At 42.1% G+C, this 21,137-nt stretch overlaps 1 protein-coding gene across 5 annotated transcripts in view; it reads left to right on the forward strand.

Moving 5' to 3' along the window:
• FER (FER tyrosine kinase) overlaps positions 1-21,137 on the forward strand; it is a 412,213-nt gene that overhangs the window by 63,210 nt on the left and 327,866 nt on the right. The gene's annotated exons all lie outside the window — the stretch shown is intronic.

The raw sequence follows: 21,137 nt of genomic DNA on the forward strand, positions 1-21,137 counted from the left end.
CTGCTCCGTGCATGGCGTGGCTCCACGCCGCTCCCGGAAGCAGTGGCATGTCCCTCTTCTGGCTCCTACATGTAGGGGCAGCCAGGGAACTCTGCACACTGCCTCTGCCCCAAGAGCCACCCCCACAGCTTCCATTGGCCGGGAACTGCGGCCAATGGGAGCTGCAGGGGCGGCACCTGCAGACGGGGCAGTGTGCGGAGCCGCCTTGCCGCACCTCCGCATAGGAGCTGGAGGGTGGCCATGCCGCTGCTTCCAGGAGATGCTTGAGGTAAGTGCTGCCTGGAGCCTGCACCCCGATCCCCTCCTGTGCCCCAACCCACTGCCCCAGACCTGATCACCCTCCTGCACGCAAAACCCTTCATCCCCAGCCCAACCCCAGAGCACGCACTCCCAACTGGAGCCCTCACACCCCCTCCTTGCATCCTAATCCTCTGCTCGGAGCCCCATCCCGCACCCTGAACTCCTCATTTCTGGCCGCATGCCAGAGCCCACACCCCCCAGCCGGAGCCCTCACCCCCTCCCATACTCCAATTTTGTGAGCGTTCATGGCCTGCCATACAATTTCCATACCCAGATGTGGCCCTTGGACCAAAAAATTTGCCCACCCCGCTGTATATTCTAGTATTTCTGGGATTTTTTAGCTACTTGACTTTGCAACTTTACAAATGTTCTTTTTACATAGGGGACTGTGTGGGTGTGTAAAATTTCCTGAGTTTAAAAAAAGCAAACACTAAAAACAAGTGTTTAATAACATCATTTAATAACATATTGTCATGATTATGGCCCTCCCAATTTCACAGTCCATTTTGGTCAATTTCACCATCATAGGAATTTAAAAATAATAAATTTCATGATTTCAGGTATTTAAATATGAAATTCCATGGTTTTGTAATTGTAGGGGTCCTGACCCAAAAAGGAGTTGGGATTGGGGTGGGGGGGTCACAAGGCTATTGTAGGGGGGGAGTTCTGGTACTGCGACCCTTACTTCTGTGCTGCTGCTGGTGGTGATGCTGTCTTCGGAGCTGGGCAGCTGGAGAGTGGCGGCTGCTGGCCAGGAGCCCAGCTCTGAGGGCAGAGCCGCTGCCGGCAGCACCATAGAAGTAAGAATGGCATGGTATGGTCTTGCCACCCTTACTTCTGTGCTACTCCTGCAGAGCTGGGCCCTCAGTATGCAGCAGCCGCTCTCTGGCTGCCCAATTCTGAAGGCAGCAGAGCAGAAGGTAAGACAGATTTTTGTTACCAATCTGTCTGAGGCGTCAGGTGATCAGGCTGAGGCCACAGGATCATTACGGGAGGAGATGAAGGAGCACACCAAGGGTCTAAGTTTTAAAGCTTTATTAATAAAATAAAATAACAGCGGTGAGTGCTGGGAACGCTCCCTCGTCATTCAGAGAAAGGAAGAACGTGTTAGTGCCCCAGCCCTAACCCACTTTCATACTCACATGCATGACCTGAGGCTGGCCAAGCCTGGGTGTAATGTCAGAAGAAGAGGGAGAAGGGTGCACAAGAGTTCTGTCTTGTGCACAAGCTGTCCAGGGTCTGCTGTTGATCTCCAACTTGCTTCGGCTCTCAGGAGGGTTTTAATTTTAGTACCCCTTAATAAAAGGGTTTCTGGATTCTTTTGGGGGCGTTTCATGCAGGGACCTCTGTTCCCTGTGCTCTTTGTACTGGTCCAAACCGGCTTTCTGTGGCCTCCTCGGCTTTCCCAAAACACACTGGCTCCAGGGATGCGAGACTTTGTTTCCCCCCTTGCAGGCCTTTGCCATCTCACTAGTTTTTGCAATCTCTGCAGTCCTGCTCAGCTTAGTTCTCCTTTCTCATGGCTGACTGGGGTTGGGTAAGATATGAACGCAGCCGCAGACTTCTTGTCGAGCGCTTTGACCTTGGATTGGGGCCAGTATCTTATCTTTAGACTGAGCTAGCCGAAGCGTCAAGTTACCCCGTTTTCTGCTCTCTTCCTCCCCCTTCGGCCTCTCGCAACCTGCAAAGGAATCTTCCACTCCACACTCACACCTTTAACCCTTCCCAAAATGCCTTGCGATGCTTGCAACAGCATTAGCAACATACAATGCTGATCTGCCTCCCCAGGAGACACCCTGAGGGAGGGGGCCATTGGGTTTTGACAGTAGTATTGCCACCCTTCCTTCTGCACTGCTGCTGGCGGGGCGCTGCCTTCAAAGCTGGGTGCTTGGCCAACAGTCCTGGCTCTCCTGCTGGCCAGTTCGGAAGGCAGTACAAAAGTAAGGGGTGGCAATACTGCAATCCCCCTAAAATAAGCTTGTGACACCCCCTGCCCCTGCAACTCCCTTTTGGGTCAGGACCCCCAATTTGAGAAATGCTGGTCTCCCCCTTGAAATCTGTATAGTATAGGGTAAAAGTACACAAAAGATCAAATTTCATGAAGGGTAACCAGATTTCAGGGTCTGATGTGTTTTTCATGGCTGTGAATTTGGTAGGGCCTTCATCATGATTCACAGCAGGGTTGGATCCTTTAGATACACTGCGTAGATCTCTGGCCCTTGCTCTAAGGGAGTAACTGGTAGCAGAGGGGGTTGTCACCCTCCATGTGGACCATCAGTAGATGGGGCCGAGACAGACACTTCACCAGGTGCTTTCAGAGATATTTGCTGACAGCAGACAAACGGTGAGATTCAAGGCTCTGAAAGATATTGTGCTGTAGTGGGCATAGACTCTTAGGTCCTTTCCCCGCCCCAAGCTTGACTTCTTATATCCCATTCCTTTTTCCCCTTTACCCTGTCCCAGTCCTGTCTGTTCCCACCCGTGCCTCGTTGTTTCAGTCTCATCTTCTTTCTTCACTCAGTTCCACTCTCCAGTTATCAGGCTTCTCATACCAGTTTAAGTCTCCTTGACCAACTAGTCCCAACTTCTTCCCTCTGCCTCCCATCTCCTTCTTCCACAATGCCAGCCTGCCCTTTCCCAGCCCTGGGGCTTCACCTGTTGTCCGCCCTGAATTTGAATCTGACAGCTTCCTCTTCTACACTCCCTGGGTGCCAGCATGGAGGTCATTGAGGGCACAGTTCCAGTGCCTGGCCTGGCCCCAGCTGGGAGCAGCCATTATAGGGAAAGTCTGGCTTCACCCTTGGAACTGGAGCATACTCCGTTCTGTTGGAATGGTGCATGTGCAGTCTGGTCTTCGCTATGAGCTGTGAGAGGCGTGAGCATGCTCAGTGAGGATGGAATCTTTGGAAATCTTAGTAGCTAACATTTAAGACGTCTCTACTGAGCATGTGCCAGCTGCAGCTTGTTAAAAAGGTTTATAACTTAGCTAAATTTAGGCAGAATTTCATAGCAACAGCAAAAGATACAACCTTGATAAAAAGTCCTCCTCCTGCCAAATTTTAAGTTCCTCCCTCAAAGCATAGGGGTGCTAGGGCTGTTCAAAGTAAAGGTCTCAATTTTTTTTAAAATGGGCAAAACAACATATATTTACCTAGCTTTATTCTTTAAAACAGCTGAACTGTTTTGGCTGAAATTTTAAAAAAGCAGCCTTGGTTAGGCACCTGACATGGAAAATTTCAGTCCAAATAGTTAGTTTGGTAAACTTATAAGAACTGAAATAGGATCTTATAATTGGAAGGGTCAGGTATCTAGTACTAGGTGGTGCTATCAGCCCTGAATCTAATACTAGACTGGTAAGATGACTTGTGGAATATGGTGTCCAATTCTGATGTCCCCTCTTCAAAAAGGGTGTTGATAAAGTGGAGAGAAGTAGGAGAAGAGTTGCAGGAATAACTTGAGGGCTGGAAAATGTCTTACATGTAGAGACCCAAGAAGCTCAGTCTGTTTTGTTTATCACAGGGAAAATTAAGTGGTGATTTGATCACTGTCTAGAATTACCTGTATGAGGAGGGTCAACAGCTGATAGAGGGATTTCTAATCTAGAAGGCAAAGGCATTATAAAATCAGTGAAGTTATAGCTTAACAAAGTTAAACCAGAAATAAGGTGCAACTTCTTAAGAGTAAAAGGTAATGAACTATAGCAAGTTGTTGATTCTCCCTCAGTTAAACAATTGAAATCAAGACCGGATGTCTTGCTAAAAGAGATGCTTTAGTTTCGACTAAATCTTATTGGGTTCCATGCAAGAATTACTTGGTGAAAGGCTTATGTTATGTAGGAGTGCAACCTAGATGATCATATTGGTCCATTCTGGCTTTAAAATGTATCACTTGAGAGTAAGGGTCAACACTGGTCTATTCCTTTGCCGGATTGGGGCCATAGTTTATGATGATTCCTGGGATATTTTGGATGAAATGTAAAGTATATGATGCTATTAGACTGTCTTCTAGAATTGAAAACCAACAACTGTGTCAGCAGGAAAGAGGTGTTAGACAAAAATCCCCCAAAATTGTTTTGCTATGATTTACTGAGGAAAACTGTGTAAACTTTCCCTGCCACTCTGCAGCAGCAGTCGGTCAACTAATACTTTTCCTAGAACTGTACACTAGCCTGCTGTGCTGACATTGTTGCTGCTGAGTAGCAGAGTAAATAAAATGAGACATGTTGGCTTATGCTGTTTTATAGAAACACATCAAAATTAGGGCTGTCAAGCGATTAAAAAAATCGTGATTAATCATGAGATTAAACAATAATAGGATACCATATATTTAAATGTTTTCTACGTTTTCAAATATATTGATTGCAATTACAACACATAATACAAAGTATACAGTACTCACTTTATATTTTTGATTACAAGTATTTTCACTGTAATAAAACAAAAGAAATAGCATTTTTCAATTCACCTAATACAAGTACTGTAATGCAATCAATTTATCATGAAAGTTGAACTTACAAATATAGAATTACGTACAAAAAAACTGCATTAAAAATAAAACAATGTAAAATTTTAGTCTGCAAGTCCACTCAGTCCTATTTCTTGTTCAGCCAATCGCTCAGACAAACAAGTTTGTTTACATTTAAAGGAGATGATGCTGCCTGCTTCTTGTTTATAAAGTCACCTGAAAGTGAGAGCAGGCATTCTCATGGCACTGTTGTAGCCGGCATCACAAGATATTTCCATGCCAGATACACTAAAGATTCATATGTCCTTTTATGTTTCACCACTGTGCCAAGGGACATGTCCATGCTGATGATGGGTTCTGCTCGATAACAATCCAAAGCAGTACAGACTGACGTATGTTCATTTTCATTATCTGAGTCAGATGCCACCAGCAGAAGGTTGATTTTCTTTTGTCGTGGTTCGAGTTCTGTAGTTTCCTCATTGGAGTGTTGCTCTTTAAAGACTTCTGAAAGCATGTTCCTCACCTTGTCCCTCTCAGATTTTGAATGGCATTTCGGATTCTTAAACCTTGGGTCGAGTGCTGTAGCTATCTTTAGAAATCTCACATTGGTACTTGCTTTGCGTTTTGTTAAATCTTCAGTGCAAGTGTTCTTAAAAGGAACAACATGTGCTGGGTCATCATCCAAGGCTGCTATGAACATGAAATATGTGGCAGAATGCAGGTAAAACAGAGCATGGGGCATACAATTCTCCCCCAAGGAGTTCAGTCACAAATTTAATTAACACATTTTTTTTTTGACGAGCTTCATCGGCATGGAAGAATGTCCCGTGGAATGGTGGCCGAAGCATAAAGGGGCATACGAATGTTTAGCATATCTGGTACTTAAAAACCTTGTAATGCCGGCTACAAAAGTGCCATGCAAATGCCTGTTATCACTATCTGGTGACATTGTATATAGGAAGAGGGCAGTGTTATCTCCTGTAAATGTACACAAACTTGTTTGTCTTAGCTGTTGGCTGAGCAAGAAGTAGGACTGAGTGGAATTGTAGTCTCTCAAGTTTTACATTGTTTTGTTTTTGAGTGCAGTTATGTAACAAAAAAAAATCTACATTTTAAGTTGCACTTTCACGACAAAGCGATTGCACTACAATACTTGTATGATGTGAATTGAAAAATAGTATTTCTTTTATCATTTTTACAGTGCAAATATTTGTAATAAAAATATACACTTTGGTTTCAGTTACAACACAGAATAGAATATATATGAAAATGTAGAAAAACATCCAAAATATTTAATAAATTTCAGTTGGTATTCTATTGTTTAACAGTGCGATTAAAACTGCGATTAATCGCGATTTTTTAAAATTCACGATTAATTTTTTTGAGTTAATCGTGTGAGTTAACTGTGATTAATCGACAGCCCTAATCAAAATTAAATGTTTGTCAAGAAGCGGATAAATTTGGCAGGAAAAATGGGTTTATTTTCAAAGCTTCTATATTAGAGAAAAAAAATTTGAAAGAGTTGTTGACATTAAGAATGTTACCTTTGAATTTGAATTTTTTTTTATTGCATGGGTAACTTGATCTGCTTCCACTGAATTTTGCCATTTCCTCAAATTTTACTGTTGCTGTTGCATTGAAATTCAATTGAGCTTAATAATATGCTTTCAGTGGTTTCTGACGGTTTTGTCTTTCCTCTTATTACGATATACTACTTTTAAAAAGCAGCCAAATAGGTGTGTGGTGAATATTAAAGGACAGAAATAATATATTTACACCTCCAAGCATCTTTTTCAGATTTAGATTTTTTTCAATCTATACGTTTAAACTATACGTTTAAAGTTAGTCTGCAAAACATGCTTCGAAACATTATCTTGTTTTAATGCAGGTTTTTATGTTATCTAGCAGTTAAAATATGAAATATTTGTTTTTATTTGAGTTAGCTGTAACTTTTTTTTTTTTTTTTTGAAAGAGCATGTTTTGTGGTAGACTCTTGTATTGGTAATTTCTGCATAAAGTCAATGTTTGACTACCTAAGAACATATTTTTGTGACTGAACGGAAACCAGAAAAAACCTGTACTGTATAGGCAGAAAATGCATTCATTCTGAAATCTGTATCTTACTCTGTTGGTTCAAATCTGTGGAGTCATTGGAACATAAAGATTGTTGTAGGAGATGTCTCCAGACCAGTTGCTGTGCTCTGGTAATGACCATTATATGATGACTCAGAGGAAAGTGAAAATATCCATAATGCACCTAGTGAATTGTGTAATGCTTTACAGATTGGAAAAGTCCTTTCCTAGACCCTGAGGTTGATGAAATCTAATACTTCAGGACATAAACTTAGTACCTAGATGTCTTAAATTTTGTGGCTCCATATCATAGCGACCACAGAAACATAAGGTATGTCTTTGTTAAGAAGGAAACTATCGCAGAAAAATTAATTAAATTAAATGATTGTCCTGGTTGTCCTTGGAAGGGCTTAGTGTGTCCACGTAGCAGTGTTACTCTCAATCGTTGGTTTGGTGCATCCACATGCAGCACCTCTTATAACCATGGTTCTGGGACTCCTGAAGGACTCATAACATAATTCCCTGAACTGGTGCTGGAAGCCAGGTCTTTTAGGTTGGTTTTAAACATGAGGCCCTGCATTATGGGATGGAATTAGGAGGACTGGGTAAATGGGCATAGCTTCTCTGTCTTTGGCTTCGCATCCATATTGTGAAGATGGTGCTGTAGACTTCACTAGGTTAGCTGCAGCTCAGCTGAACAGCTCATCCCAAGCACTGTAACCAGTGGATACTACCAGTGCTTATTGTATTACAGTTCTTCAGTATGGACCCAAGTTATTGTACAGGCATTACAAACTCAAGGTGTTTCAGCCTTTGGTTTGTTGCCTTTTTGACTTAAGTAGAGAGAGACCTAGAAATCACAGGCAATTAGATATGGAAAAGGTTATCTACGCCCCCATATCAATTCATTTTTGAAGTGCATTTTCTAACCTGTTTTAAAAAAAAAAAATCCCAGTAATCTGGCTTCCACCATACCCCTTGAAAATGTACACTTTATTAGCTTTCAAGATATTAGCCAGTTGTTCAGATCCAGCCCCAAAGTGTCCTAATGACCAGCTGTGGCATGGAAATCCAGTGGCAGAAGGAAATGCCTCAAATATATAACCCTTTAATCATAAAAAGAAAAGGAGTACTTGTAGCACCTTAGAGACTAACAAATTTATTTGAGCATAAGCTTTCGTGAGCTACTGCTCACTTCATCGGATGCCTTCAGTGGAAAATACAGTGGGGAGATTTATATACACAGAGAACATGAAACAATGGGTGTTACCATACACACTGTAACCAGAGTGATCACTTAAGGTGATTTATTACCAGCAGGAGAGTGGGGTGGGGGGGGAACCTTTTGTAGTGATAATCAAGGTGGGCCATTTCCAGCAGTTGACAAGAACGTCTGAGGAACAGTGGGGGGTGGTGGAGAGAAATAAACACGGGGAAATAGTTTTACTTTGTGTAATGACCCATCTACTCCCAGTCTCTATTCAAGCCTAAGTTAATTGTATCCAGTTTGCAGATTAATTCCAATTCAGCAGTCTCTCATTGGAGTCTGTTTTTGTAGTTTTTTTTGTTGAAGAATTGCAACTTTTAGATTGACACAGCCAGGAGAGTACCCAGAAGTCACCTACTACAGGACAGGCCCAACAACGAAAATAACAGAACGCCACTAGCCCTCACCTTCAGCCCCCAACTAAAACCTCTCCAACGCATCGTCAAGGATCTACAACCTATCCTGAGGGACGACCCATCACTCTCACAGATCTTGGGAGACAGGCCAGTCCTTGCTTACAGACAGACCCCAACCTGAAGCAAATACTCACCAGCAACCACACAACAGAACCACTAACCCAGGAACCTATCCTTGCAACAAAGCCCGTTGCCAGCTGTGTCCACATATCTATTCAAGGGACACCATCATAGGGCCTAATCACATCAGCCACACTGTCAGAGGCTCATTCACCTGCACATCTACCAATGTGATATATGCCATCATGTGCCAGCAATGCCCCTCTGCCATGTACATTGGCCAAACTGGACAGTGTCTACGTAAAAGAATAAATGGACACAAATCAGACATCAAGAATTATAACATTCAAAAACCAGTTGGAGAACACTTCAATCTCTCTGGTCACTTGATTACAGACCTAAAGGTTGCAATATTACAACAAAAAGACTTCAAAAACAGACTCCAACGAGAGACTGCTGAATTGGAATTAATTTGCAACCTGGATACAATTAACTTAGGCTTGAATAGAGACGGGGAGTGGATGGGTCATTACACAAAGTAAAACTATTTCCCCATGTTTATTTCCACCCACCCCACTGTTCTTCAGATGTTCTTGTCAACTGCTGGAAATGGCCCACCTTGATTATCACTACAAAAGGTTTTGTCCCCCCCCCGCTCTCCTGCTGGTAATAGCTCTCCTTAAGTGATCACTCTGGTTACAGTGTGTATGGTAACACCCATTGTTTCATGTTCTCTATGTATATAAATCTCCCCACTGTATTTTCCATTGAATGCATCCGATGAAGTGAGCTATAGGTCACAAAAGCTTGTGCTCAAATAAATTTGTTAGTCTCTAAGGTGCCGCAAGTACTCCTTTTCTTTTTGCGAATACAGACTAACACAGCTGCTACTCTGAAACCTTTAATCATATAATCCGTTGTTCTTGGGATGAAGCAACCAAAATTAGACCTATTACACTAGATAATAAAGTACCATTGTTTTATATAAAGATTTCTTACATACATTACATATATAAATAGTTTCAATATTGTTTCTCTGCCTTTTTAATGTACCAGGGCATTGCTTATTTTAACTGCTGATACACACTGGGAAGACAGTCAGATCCTGTAAGTTCCGAACCTCGGAAATTTGAGGCATTTCAGTTACTTTTGTCTTATTATCACTATTGTCTGTTGCAGTCATGAAGATATAGTAAATATTCTTACATAGAACTTGAGGAAAACTTTTTATCATGTTTGTTTGGCAGGAACAGTGTAAAAAAAAAATTCTGTGGGGAACGATTAAATATGCATTTAATGGTTGGCTTGTTTTCTGATTTCTTGTGTGAGAGATTTATAGGTAAGGAGGGAATAAACTCACTCCCTCTTTATACTTTACTTGCTGTTTTTTTTTTTTTTGTTGGCCTTGTGAAAGTGATGTCAATTAAACTGCGGTGCTCTTGCATTTTTTTATTTTATATCTAACTGCAGAATCTTGATGATGGAGGCTGATCAGTAACTTCCACAGAGTTCACCCCTTGTCACCAACTTTTATAAGGTTTACTGTTCTAGTTCAGTTAAGATTGTTTGGATGTGAATTGCTTTGTATATCAGTAAAAAGTATTTTTTTTTAAAGTCTCTTGAGTTCTGTCCTTGTGGAAGCCCAGTGAAGCTGAACTCAACTTGGGAACCAAATGTGTTTAAAACACAGTGCCTCCTTGGGTCATGTACTAGCATTTTCTCAGGAGAAAATATGAATTGTCAAAGAGATAAATTATATAGTATCACTTAGATGTGCATAACACTTTACAAAAGACTTAGTTTAAACAGATTCCTATGCCAAGGAGCTTCTAGGTTAAATTGAATGGCTGTAGTACAATTACAAAATGAGGCACAGGGTTGACTATGACTTTGTTCTCAACCAATGGTGGAAAGCTAGGTGAAATAAGTGAATTATGAAGAGAAATTTGAAAATGGAGATAAAGGATTTTAGGCACTTGGGAATCAGGAGATTTCTCTCAAAGGTGGGAAGCAGTGTGGAAAAACATAGCATATGAGAAGGAACAATCTTTTCTCAAGAGACTACTGTTAGTTATAGAGGACCCTCTTCAGGTTTTGGGATTCATGTTCCCTTGAATAAGTCTAACTTAACATGCTTAGGATAATATTAAACAAAACAGCCTAAAATTAGGTTTCTTGTACCATATTTAGGCTCTTAATTAGCTGTCCTGGTTTTCAAAAGCATTTAGTCATCAAATCTCTTTGATGTCAGAAGGAACTTTTGCTTCCCACCAGTACTTTTAAAAAGACCTCTTAGAAATGAAACAGCCATTTTTTATCGGATTTTAATCATGACTCCACATTGGAAATGCAAATGAAAGAGCAGCAGAATGCCCAATAATGTGGGCAACTCCAAGAAGTCTTTTTGAAATTATATCCCTTCAACTACTACTGCGCTTTAATGCATATTTTTTAAAAAATCATATTTTTCTTCCCAAATATTTTTGACACAAACTTTTGATTTTATTTGAAACTAACGAGAGAAAGCCATACACTTTTGCACTAAGGTTAAAAGAACACCAAATGAGAAATTGCATTTTTTCCTGACTTTTTGTATTTGAAATAGTTTAAGATTACCCCTTAAGATCAATATCTGCTTTTCAAAGAACTCTTGTCAGTCCATGCCAACAATGTGATTACAATATACTCTTTGGTCTTGTGTATTAAACAGTGTGAGTCTCTTCACTGGTATAGCATTAATACCTTGTTGTTAGCTTATTTTGTTGAGGTCACCCTAATATTTTTTCAGATTACCCGTATCATGACACTTAAATCATCAGTTGCTGGCTCCCATTACCAAACCTAATACGGAGAAGCATTGCATAATATTTTCAGTTTATTCTAGAAATTATTTCTTTTAGCTGCTGCTGCCAATAATTTATTTTTGGGACCCAAGATATCTTAATAATTTTGAGTTAGAGTGTAGTGACTCTATGGAATATGCAAGGGCTAAAAAAAAAATGTAATACATGATACGTATACAGTTATTCACACAGAAATAAAGTAGTGTTTTGTAAACGTTAGGCTATAAAAAGAACGAATTGCCAGGATATTAGAGAGACAAAGGGCTTGTCTACACTGGCAAGTTTTGTTGATGAAACTAATGTTGACAAGGAAAAATCAACAACAGGAAAGTTGCCAAAGTTTGTCTACATTTGCTCCCTCTGTTGACAGGTCATGTCCACATTCAGGGCACCTTTGTTGACAGTGAGAGCAATGCACTGTGACCATCTGTTGCTAGGTGTTGTGGGAATGCGGAAATGGAGTGCGGCGCATCCTGGGATGTGCAAAATGTACCATCATGCACCGCTTTGTCTCACCCCTTCAAAGGTTTCTGGCTTCCTTTTGCGCCATTTTTCCAACTGTCAGTCTTTTGTAGTGCACGCCAGCATCTGCAGCGAGAGAAGATGGATCCTGCACTTCTCTCCTATGCGCTGTTAGCTGTCATGAGAACATCGCGCATGGCAGCACAGTTACTCACAGAGTTAATCGCAAAGTTAGCAGAGGATGAATTGTAGGCACCTGTGTGATATTGATGGCAGCAGCTTATCAGTGCTTTGTGCATTCACAGAGCAGCTGCATAAGGCAGACCGTCACTTCTGGGCTAGGGGAACAAGCACTGATTGGTGGGATTGCATTGTCATGCAGGTGTGGGATGATGACCAATGGGTACAAAACTTTAGGATGTGTAAAGCAACCTTCATGGAGCTATGTGCTAAGCTATCTTCCGAACTGCGGTGCAAGGACACCAGATTGAGAGCTGCCCTTTCTGTAGAGAAGCGAGTTGCAATCACTGTGTGGAAACTGGTGAATCTAGACTGCTACCGGTCAGTTGCAAATCAGTTTGCAGTAGGGAAGTCCACTGTTGCGGCAGGGCAGTAAATCGCATTCTGCTGCATAGGACCATGTCTCTGGGAAATGTGCATGAAATAGTGGATGACTTTGCAGAGATGGATTTCCCTAACTGTGGTGGGGCGATTGATGGCACACACATTCCAATTTTAGCGCCAGACCATCTTGCCTCTGAATCCATCAATAGGAAGGGATACTTCTCCACAGTGTTGCAGATGCTTGTGGATTACTGAGGACGTTTCACGGACATCCGTGCAGGCTGGTCTGTAAAGGTGCATGACGCACGTATCTTCAGGAATTGTGGCCTGTACAGAAAGTTGCAGGCGGGGACTTTCTTTCCAGACCACAAGTTCACAGTGGGGGATGTGGAAATGCCCATAGTAATCCTGGGAGACCCAGCTTACCCCTTACAGCCCTGGCTCATGAAACTTTACACAGGGCACCTGGACAGCAGCAAGGAGCGTTTTAACAACAGGCTGAGCAGGTGTTGCATGGTGGTCGAGTGTACCTTTGGCCGTTTGAAAGCTCACTGGAGGTGTCTCAGTGGCTAGACCTTACCGAGAATAATATTCCCGTGGTCATAGCTGTGTGCTGCACTTTGCATAATCTGTGTGAATCTAAGGATGAAACGTTTGCTCAGGTGTAGAGCACTGAGGCAGAGCACTTGGTTGCACAGTTTGAACAGCCAGATGCTAGGGCTGTCAGAGGAGCCCAGAGGGCTGCTATTAACATCAGAGAGGCTTTGAGGAACTATTTTGACAATGGGGGCAGTAACACATCTGCTTTGGAGTTGCTTCCCTGGTGCATCCATGTACAGTTTTGGGGCCCAATGCTTTAGAAGCCTGTTGCCAGAATGAATTGATTGCTATATGCTTTTGTAGAACACAGAATAAAAACGCTGTACCATTAATACCGTAGCCTTTATTTGTTGTTAAAAATGGTAAAACCTCACAACTGTGTGTAGCTCCAAGCTGTGAGAGGGGGTGGAGTGATGGGGAAACTCAGGAGTGCTGTGAAGTGAAAAGGAATGTGTGGGCATGGAGGGGGGTGGGGTTGGCAAAGAATTGTGCATCTGCATGTGCTGCAGTGGAGGTCGACCACGGATCTGCTCAGTCTGCAGCGGTATCAAAGACTTGAGCATCTCTATCTGATCCTCCATAACTTTTATCATCTGCTCTGTCGCTTGCCTAGCAAAGCAGCATTTTCTTTTCTGTCCTGCCTTTTGGCTTCCCAGCACTCTTTGCGTTTCCTGGTCTGTCTTTCATTGCGCTGCAGCACCTCCCAGAACATGTCGTCTTTGCTGCGCCTAAGGTTTTTTGTTATCTGCCAAAGCCAGTCTGCGTGGGGGTGTGGCGTGTTCTTAAAGGTCTGTACTGAACAGAAGAGGGATTGTTACATTCCAGTGAATGATTGAAACGTTTTAGTAAAAAAGGCATTTTGGTAGTAGAAATCACTTTCTTTCTCAGACTCTAGGGAGGCGCACAGCTTCACGAGCACCCTAATCATTGTGAGTGTCAGGAATGGGGGGAAGACAGTTGTGCTTACGGACAAAAGGTCACGGCTTGCAGGGCAGTTGTGCAGGGAAGTCATTCTAAAATTATCCCACACTTTTTCACAGGCGGCCAACCTGCTGGCTGACATTTCGCTGCTGCGGGTGACCAGAGAAACCAGGGCACAGATGCTGAATGCTTGCAGCTTTCACCCTGGTCTATATACAGCTCAACTATGTGCCGCTTAGATCCCAGCTCCAGTGATTGCTAAATGGCATGGTACGGTTTCCTACAATGGGGGAACTAACAAGGTTGCAATCCCTTGGAACCTGCGGCAGAGGATTAACAATTACCTCTTTAAAACTTTCCAGAGTCTTTCTCTGGAGGATTCCCTGCAGGTCTCGATATCTATTGACACCCTGCTTGGCCATGCAGATTAGCTACACAGGACAATGTCCAGCTCACAGAAAACACTACCTGCCTCCCATGTTTCAATTTCCTACACAAGCCACAGCAACTTACCCTGCGTCACATCTGCTTTCTGCTCCCTGTTGAGCACTTCTGGAGTGGAGAAAAGTTCCTGGCTGTCTGCCCCACTGGGTGACACTGCTGTGAGAACCACATCCTCTTGTAGCTCGACTTGTTCATCCAGAATTTCAGCCTGCGGGTTACCCCCTCTTTCTGCTGCCTGCGAAGTATCCACGGGGCTATTGGCGATGGAGGTGGGGTCACCACCGAGGATAGCATTCAGCTACTTATAGAAGCGGCAGGTCTTAGGTGCAGCATTGGAGCGATGGTTCACCTCCCACACCTTATGGTACGCCTGCCTCAGCTCCTTTATCTTCACTCTGCACTGCTGCGTGTCCCGATCATAGCCCTTTTCACACAAGCCTCGAGAAATTTGCCCATACGTGTCCCAATTCCTGCGGGTCACTCGTAGCTGCGACTGAACAGACTCCTTTCCCGATATACTGATCAGATCCAACAACTCAGTGGTGGTCCAAGTGGGAGCGCGTTTCGTGCGACAGCCAGCCATGCTCATCTGGGAAGCCAGCAAGCAGGAAATGAGATTTAAAATTCCTTGGGCTTGCAAGGGGGAGGAGCGGGTTGGCTGCAGGGCAGCGGAGTTCAAACTGCTGACCAGAGCAGCAGCATGGGAATTGTGGGTTACTTTCTGCAGGCCAGTAAAATTGGAAAAAAAACCCTGTGGTGTCTACACTGCATGTTTGTCGACAATAAAGGGAGGGGAAAAGACAAAAGTCTCTCACGGGGTGGAAGTTTTTTGTTGCCAAAACTAGGCATTTTTTTGAAAAAGTCACATTTCAGTGTGTACGTTACCACCGCTTTGTCGCCAAAAACTGGCTTTTGGCGAAAAAACTAGCCAGTGCAGACAAGCCCGAAGTGTGTGAAGTAATCTTTTATTGGAACAACTTCAGTTGGTGAGCGAGACTAGCTTTCGTGTTTACCTAGAGCTCTTCTTCAGGTTTGGGAAACATATTCAATGTTACAGCTAAATCCAGTGTGGAGCAGATAGTTTAGCATGAGTTGTTAACACATTTCAAGGGACCATTCAAGGTGAAGAGGCCCATTAACACCCTTCCAGTCATAGGGAGGAAAGGAAGGGGTGGGGGAGGCAGCTGGTAGGGGTTGTTAGTGGGTTAGAGATTGTTGTAATAAGCCATAAATTTAGTGTGTCTCTCTCTCTCTCCAATTTATGATTTTTAGTGTCCAGCAAAGTTATGAATTGAAGCTCCCAGGCTTGTCTTTTGAAAGTGTTGTGCAGGTTTCCTTTGGAGATGAGGACTGATAGATCAAATATGGATTGATCACAATGCAGGCTTGGGATGACAATCAGTGGCTGCAGAACTCTCAGATCCAGAAGGTCACTTTCTTGCATCTGTGCACTGAGCATCGTCCAGTCTCTCAGCTCAGGCACAGGAGCTGACTTTCCAAAGTGCTGGGGGGTTCTTGATCACCGGCTCTGCCCCAGGCTCCACCCCACTCACTCCTTCCCCCAAGGCCTCACCCTGCCTCTTCCTGCCCCTGCTCCACCCTTGCCCCATCTCTTCCTGCCCAGTTCTGCCTCCTCCCTCGAGTGTACCACGTCCTAGCTCCTCCGATCTCCACTCCCAGTCTCCTGCATGCCGCTGCACGATTGTGGTGGGCAGGAGGTGCGGGGAGGGAGGAGGAGGTGCTGATTCGTGGGGCCCGCTGGGAGGCGCTAGGGGAGCTCATAGGGGGGCTGCTGGTGGGTGCTCAGTACCTACTGTTTTTTCCCTGTGGCTGCTCCAGCCCCAGAGCACCTACGGAGTCAGTGCCTATGAGTTCAGGGACAGTAATGTGAGAGCTGCATTGACAGTGGAGAAGCAAGTGGCAATAACACTGTGGAAACTTGCAATGCCAAATTGCTACTAGTCATTAGGAAATCTATTTGGAGTTGGAAAATCCACTGTAAGTGCTGTTGTCATACAAGTGTATGGGAGTCATTAATCGTCTCCTGCATCTCTTGCAACATGCAGGACGTATTAGATGGATTTGCAGCAATGGGATTTCTGAACTGTGATGGATTGATAGACTGCACATATATCCCTATTTTGGCACCAAACCACCTTGCCACAGAGTACAGCAACAGAAAGGGCTACTTTTCTATCGTGATGCAAGCATTGGTGCATCATTGACATGAGTGTGGGCTGGTCAGGGAAGATGCATGACTCTCGCATCTTTAAGAATACAGGACTTTTCAGAAAGCTACCAGCAGGGACTTTGTCAACTGTTGGATTACCGTTGGGAATGTTGAAATGCCAGTAGTGATCCTGGAGGGCCCAGCCTGCTGTTGCTACCTTAGTGCATGAAGCCATACACTGGCCACTTCGACAGCACTCAAGAGAGATTCAGCTACTGGCTCAGAAGATGTAGAATGCCAGTTGAATGTGCTTCAGGTCGATTGGAGGGATGCTGGGGTTGTTTACTCACAAGATTTGACCTCAGTGAGAAAAATATTCTAGTGGTTATAACTGTCTGCTGTGTCCTGCATAATATTTGGGAAGCAAAGGGAGAAAAGTGTCTGTTGGGGTGATGGTGGAGCAGCTGTCTGCTGAGTTTGAACAGCCAGTCATGAGGGCAATTAAAACCGCTCAACGCGGAGATATACAATGCATGGAGTCTTGGACATACTGCTTTAACAGTGAGCCATGGTAATGTGTTTTTTGTTGTAAAGTGCTCTACCTGGCCCTGCTGTTCTTTGGGGCCTGGTAGGAGTTATGTGGTGCTTGATGTACATGTCTGAATATAAAACTGTCAGTGCACCTATTTAATTTTGTTTGAGAGTGGTCCTATGAGTTGTGTGACACTGTGCATTAATAGGTAATTGGTTGCTTTCAGAACTGCTAAGCACTTGGCAGAATATGTTGTGAATTAATAAAGATGAATTATGTTCCAAATTATAGCATTTTATTTTGTAAAAATATTCAGTGCCAAAATAATTGTGCAATTTTACAACAAATACATTAATACAACTGATGAAGGGGAAAGTACATTGATATCCATTTCAGCTACACATACACTGACCTTTGAAAGCCATAGTTGATATATGTGAAGCTATGATTGTCTTTAATATCCCCTGGGGTGCAGTAGTAGGGTAATGCCGTGGCCCGATGCCATAGGGAATGTTAAGGGTGTGTGTGGAGAAGTCCGGATATGGAGTTCTCAGTGGGCTGCAGAGGGAGCCTGGTGAACCTGTAGACCCACAAGAGTCTGCAGTGTCTGCATTTGCTGCCTGAGAAACCCCATTATGTCCTGGTGCATCTCCCTCTCTGTCCTGGGCCTTTCTCCTCTCCAGTCTTTCCTTCTCTAGGCTGTCTGCAATGTTTAAATAGTTTTGATTTAAATCTATCCATCCTCTCAAGAGTATATTGCAGAGTAGTTGGATTGGAGATTTTGTGTAAGTGCCGCATTAATGGTAAAGTTTTATCTGTTCATTGTTGCATGATACTGCATACACATGATATACATTTTGTTAAAGAGAAAAAGTTTCTGTAACTGAAAGCTTAATTGGACCTGAACTTTGTAACAACAAAGTTTGTTGAAAATAGAAGTGACGGTTTCATAACATTTTAATTAGCTGCGGAAATGGTATAAGTGACAGAACTTGTCTGTTCTTCTAAAGGTTTTCTGTAGCATCCATCACCATATTATGTAAGTACTTGTCACTTTTTGATTTGTATATTTAACTTTATGTAACAAATATCACACTGCAGAGTGTAGGACTGAATTCCTTGCCCCATTGATGTCAATGGGAGTTTTGTCAACGACTTACATGAATTCAGGATTTTGCCATATGAACCAAATAGTTCAAATCTGGAGAAGTGCTGTACATGTGAATTCTTTTCTTGGCAGTGGTAGGTGCAGGTACTTAGCACCTCTCCAAATTTGAGCTTTAACTTCTTCAGCTTTCGATGAAGTATAAAAAGTTATAGGAAACAAAAGAGAAACAGGAGAATCTGAGTCACTTTCTTGCATATTAACCTACACTTGCTGATATGGTATGTCTGCAAATACAGAACTAGAACAAAATTTTTCACAGTTTATTTTCTGAGACTCAGGTTCTCTGAACTGTTTGCTTTTTGACTTAACGTAAAACTCAAGTGTACGTTTTGAAAGTGAGCTGAATATGTTAATGGTTGTAAAGAAATTTAATTCAGTTTCTCTGCTGTTTTATTCAGAGTAAATATTAGGCTCTAGAAGGCATAGGACCGCAGAATGTATAGGTGTAAGGACTGGAATGATGCTGAGACCATTTGCCATCTTTAATGTTTGAAATAATATACTTTTTAAAAATAGTGGACTACCATGTTGTACAGTATGCGGTTTATGCCATATGTAATAAACACTTGAAAAGTTCATAATGAAAACTGAAATAATTGACTTCCTAGAATAGTTTAACAAGCACTCCAGATTCTCATGCAAATGTCAAACTTGCATAATTGAATTTTGCCAGCTTTATTATAATGTTTATAGCACAACATATTGTATATGCAGTTTATTACTATAAACATTAAACAGATTTGTCAACAAGTGATGGCAATAGAACTATAATTAGATCTGTTTATGAAATTAATTATACAGATAAAGAGAACTTGGATGTTTTCCTCACTGCTAATTGACAAGTTGATCAACTGTGCATGTTGCTTCATTGAATTCTATTGGTAAAAGAAATTCAATCTAGATATAGTGTTTTAGTTAAGTTATTCATATTAATAGTGAGTCCAAAAGCTGTTAGTTAAAAGTTGAGGGCGCATACTAATAGTGTGATTTATTCTGAAATGAGTTGTGATGTGTCATAGAGGCATAATTTATGGAAAACAATTACCTATCTGAGTTAGAGATGAAAGGAATAAATTTGTCCTTTGTAGTAGTGTTTGAGGGTGTTTTAGTACTAAAGGTCTCTGCAGCAATGTGGTTGTGATGATTAACACAAATATGTTCCACTGTGTGCATTTGGTCGTCATGGTGCATTGGGTGGATAGCTGCGCATATATATAATATATATAATTTGCATATAGCAAAATATTGGTAGTGTGGCAGTTCTGTATATGGAAACTATCAAAAGAATGTTAGGTATTTTGATTTCTATGTTGTTTTGCGAAGGTGTTCTCCTTTTCCAAGAGATGTACAATGAATATAACAGTTACAAAAATTAAAAACAAATGCCTTCTGGTTTTATGTTGCCAGCGGAATACAGTCATTCTCTGGTTGAAGCATAAGAGTATGTCTATGCTATGGAGGCTTTACTGGCATAGGTAGGCTGCCATAGCTATGCTGGCATAATCCCATAGCGCAGATGCAGCCTATATTGACCCAAGATATTTTTCCATTGGTTTTGGAACACTGCCTCCCTGTGTAATGATACCTATGTTGACAGATTTCAGAGTAACAGCCGTACACTTTCCACAGTATGCGTCCGATGAAGTGAGCTGTAGCTCACAAAAGCTTATGCTCAAATAAATTGGTTAGTCTCTAAGGTGCCACAAGTACTCCTTTTCTTTTTATGTTGACAGAAGCATTCTTTCATCGATAAACCTGCCTCTACACTGGGGGTTAGTTCAAAATAGATAAGAAGCTCAGGGCTGTGGGATTTTTAGTACCCCGACTGACATAGTTATGCCGACCTAATGTAAGTGCCAAGGTGCTGCTGCTACTTCCGACAGACACAGCATCTAATGATTGTGACCCTGAGAAAAGTGCTACAGAGGTATTCAGTTAAGAATGTGGACTCTGCAGAGTAGGAGTTCTATGCAAAGTGTAACTCGAACAATTTAATTTTTGGAGAGTTTAGCAATTCATTTGATCCTGATGTAGAAGGTGAAGTAGTTAGCAAAGGTGTCTAAGATAAAGAGTTGACTAGTGAGGGTGTAGAGATGTACATGATTTCTGTTTGGTACACAGAATGCAAAGGGTTCATCTCGATCACTTTATAGCCTGAGAACTCTGTTCCTTCTACATGGAAAAAATAGGTAAGTAATTGAAAAATTGGTTTTATTACCTGAAAACAAATGATCTTTTAAAACAATTGTGCACAATTGCTGTCTTTGCGAAGCTGGAAAATGTGTTTCCACAGTCTGAATTTTTCTGCTTGGAGGCAAAGGGTTTTATTGATAGCTTTAGCACAAGCTTTGTTTACCTGTAAGATAGCGATTTAAAAAAAATGCATTATAATGGTCATGACCATTGAACTTTAAGTGGCAAAATAATTTTCAGAAACTGTTTAAAAATATTACAACCTCAAACTGCTAGAAATGCAAATGTTGTTTTGTGGGTTTTTTTTAAGTACTTTGAATTATGCAACCATAGTAGTTGACTCTTAGAGAGAGATTAATTATCATTTACTTAAGTATTGATAGTATGCGTGCCTCTGTACAAGACACTACTATTATAAAGAGAGTGTCACAAATATCAAAACACTTGCTGCCTTGGAGAGGTTATATTCTAAAGCTCTGATCTTGTAATAAACACTGTATGGGTGAAGCTCTCTGCTTTCATGGAGCTTATTGCAGCATCTTGGCCTGAAAGAAAGACACACAAGACGAAACACTGGAGATGCACAGGAAAGTGCCCACTATAGTTAGTTTAAAGGGTCTTTAGGGGAGATTTGAATAAAGAATTCAGATCTGTAAACCA

This window comes from Natator depressus, chromosome 5 (genome assembly GCF_965152275.1).
Source record: "Natator depressus isolate rNatDep1 chromosome 5, rNatDep2.hap1, whole genome shotgun sequence".
In the NCBI taxonomy this organism is placed as follows: Eukaryota; Metazoa; Chordata; order Testudines; family Cheloniidae; genus Natator; species Natator depressus.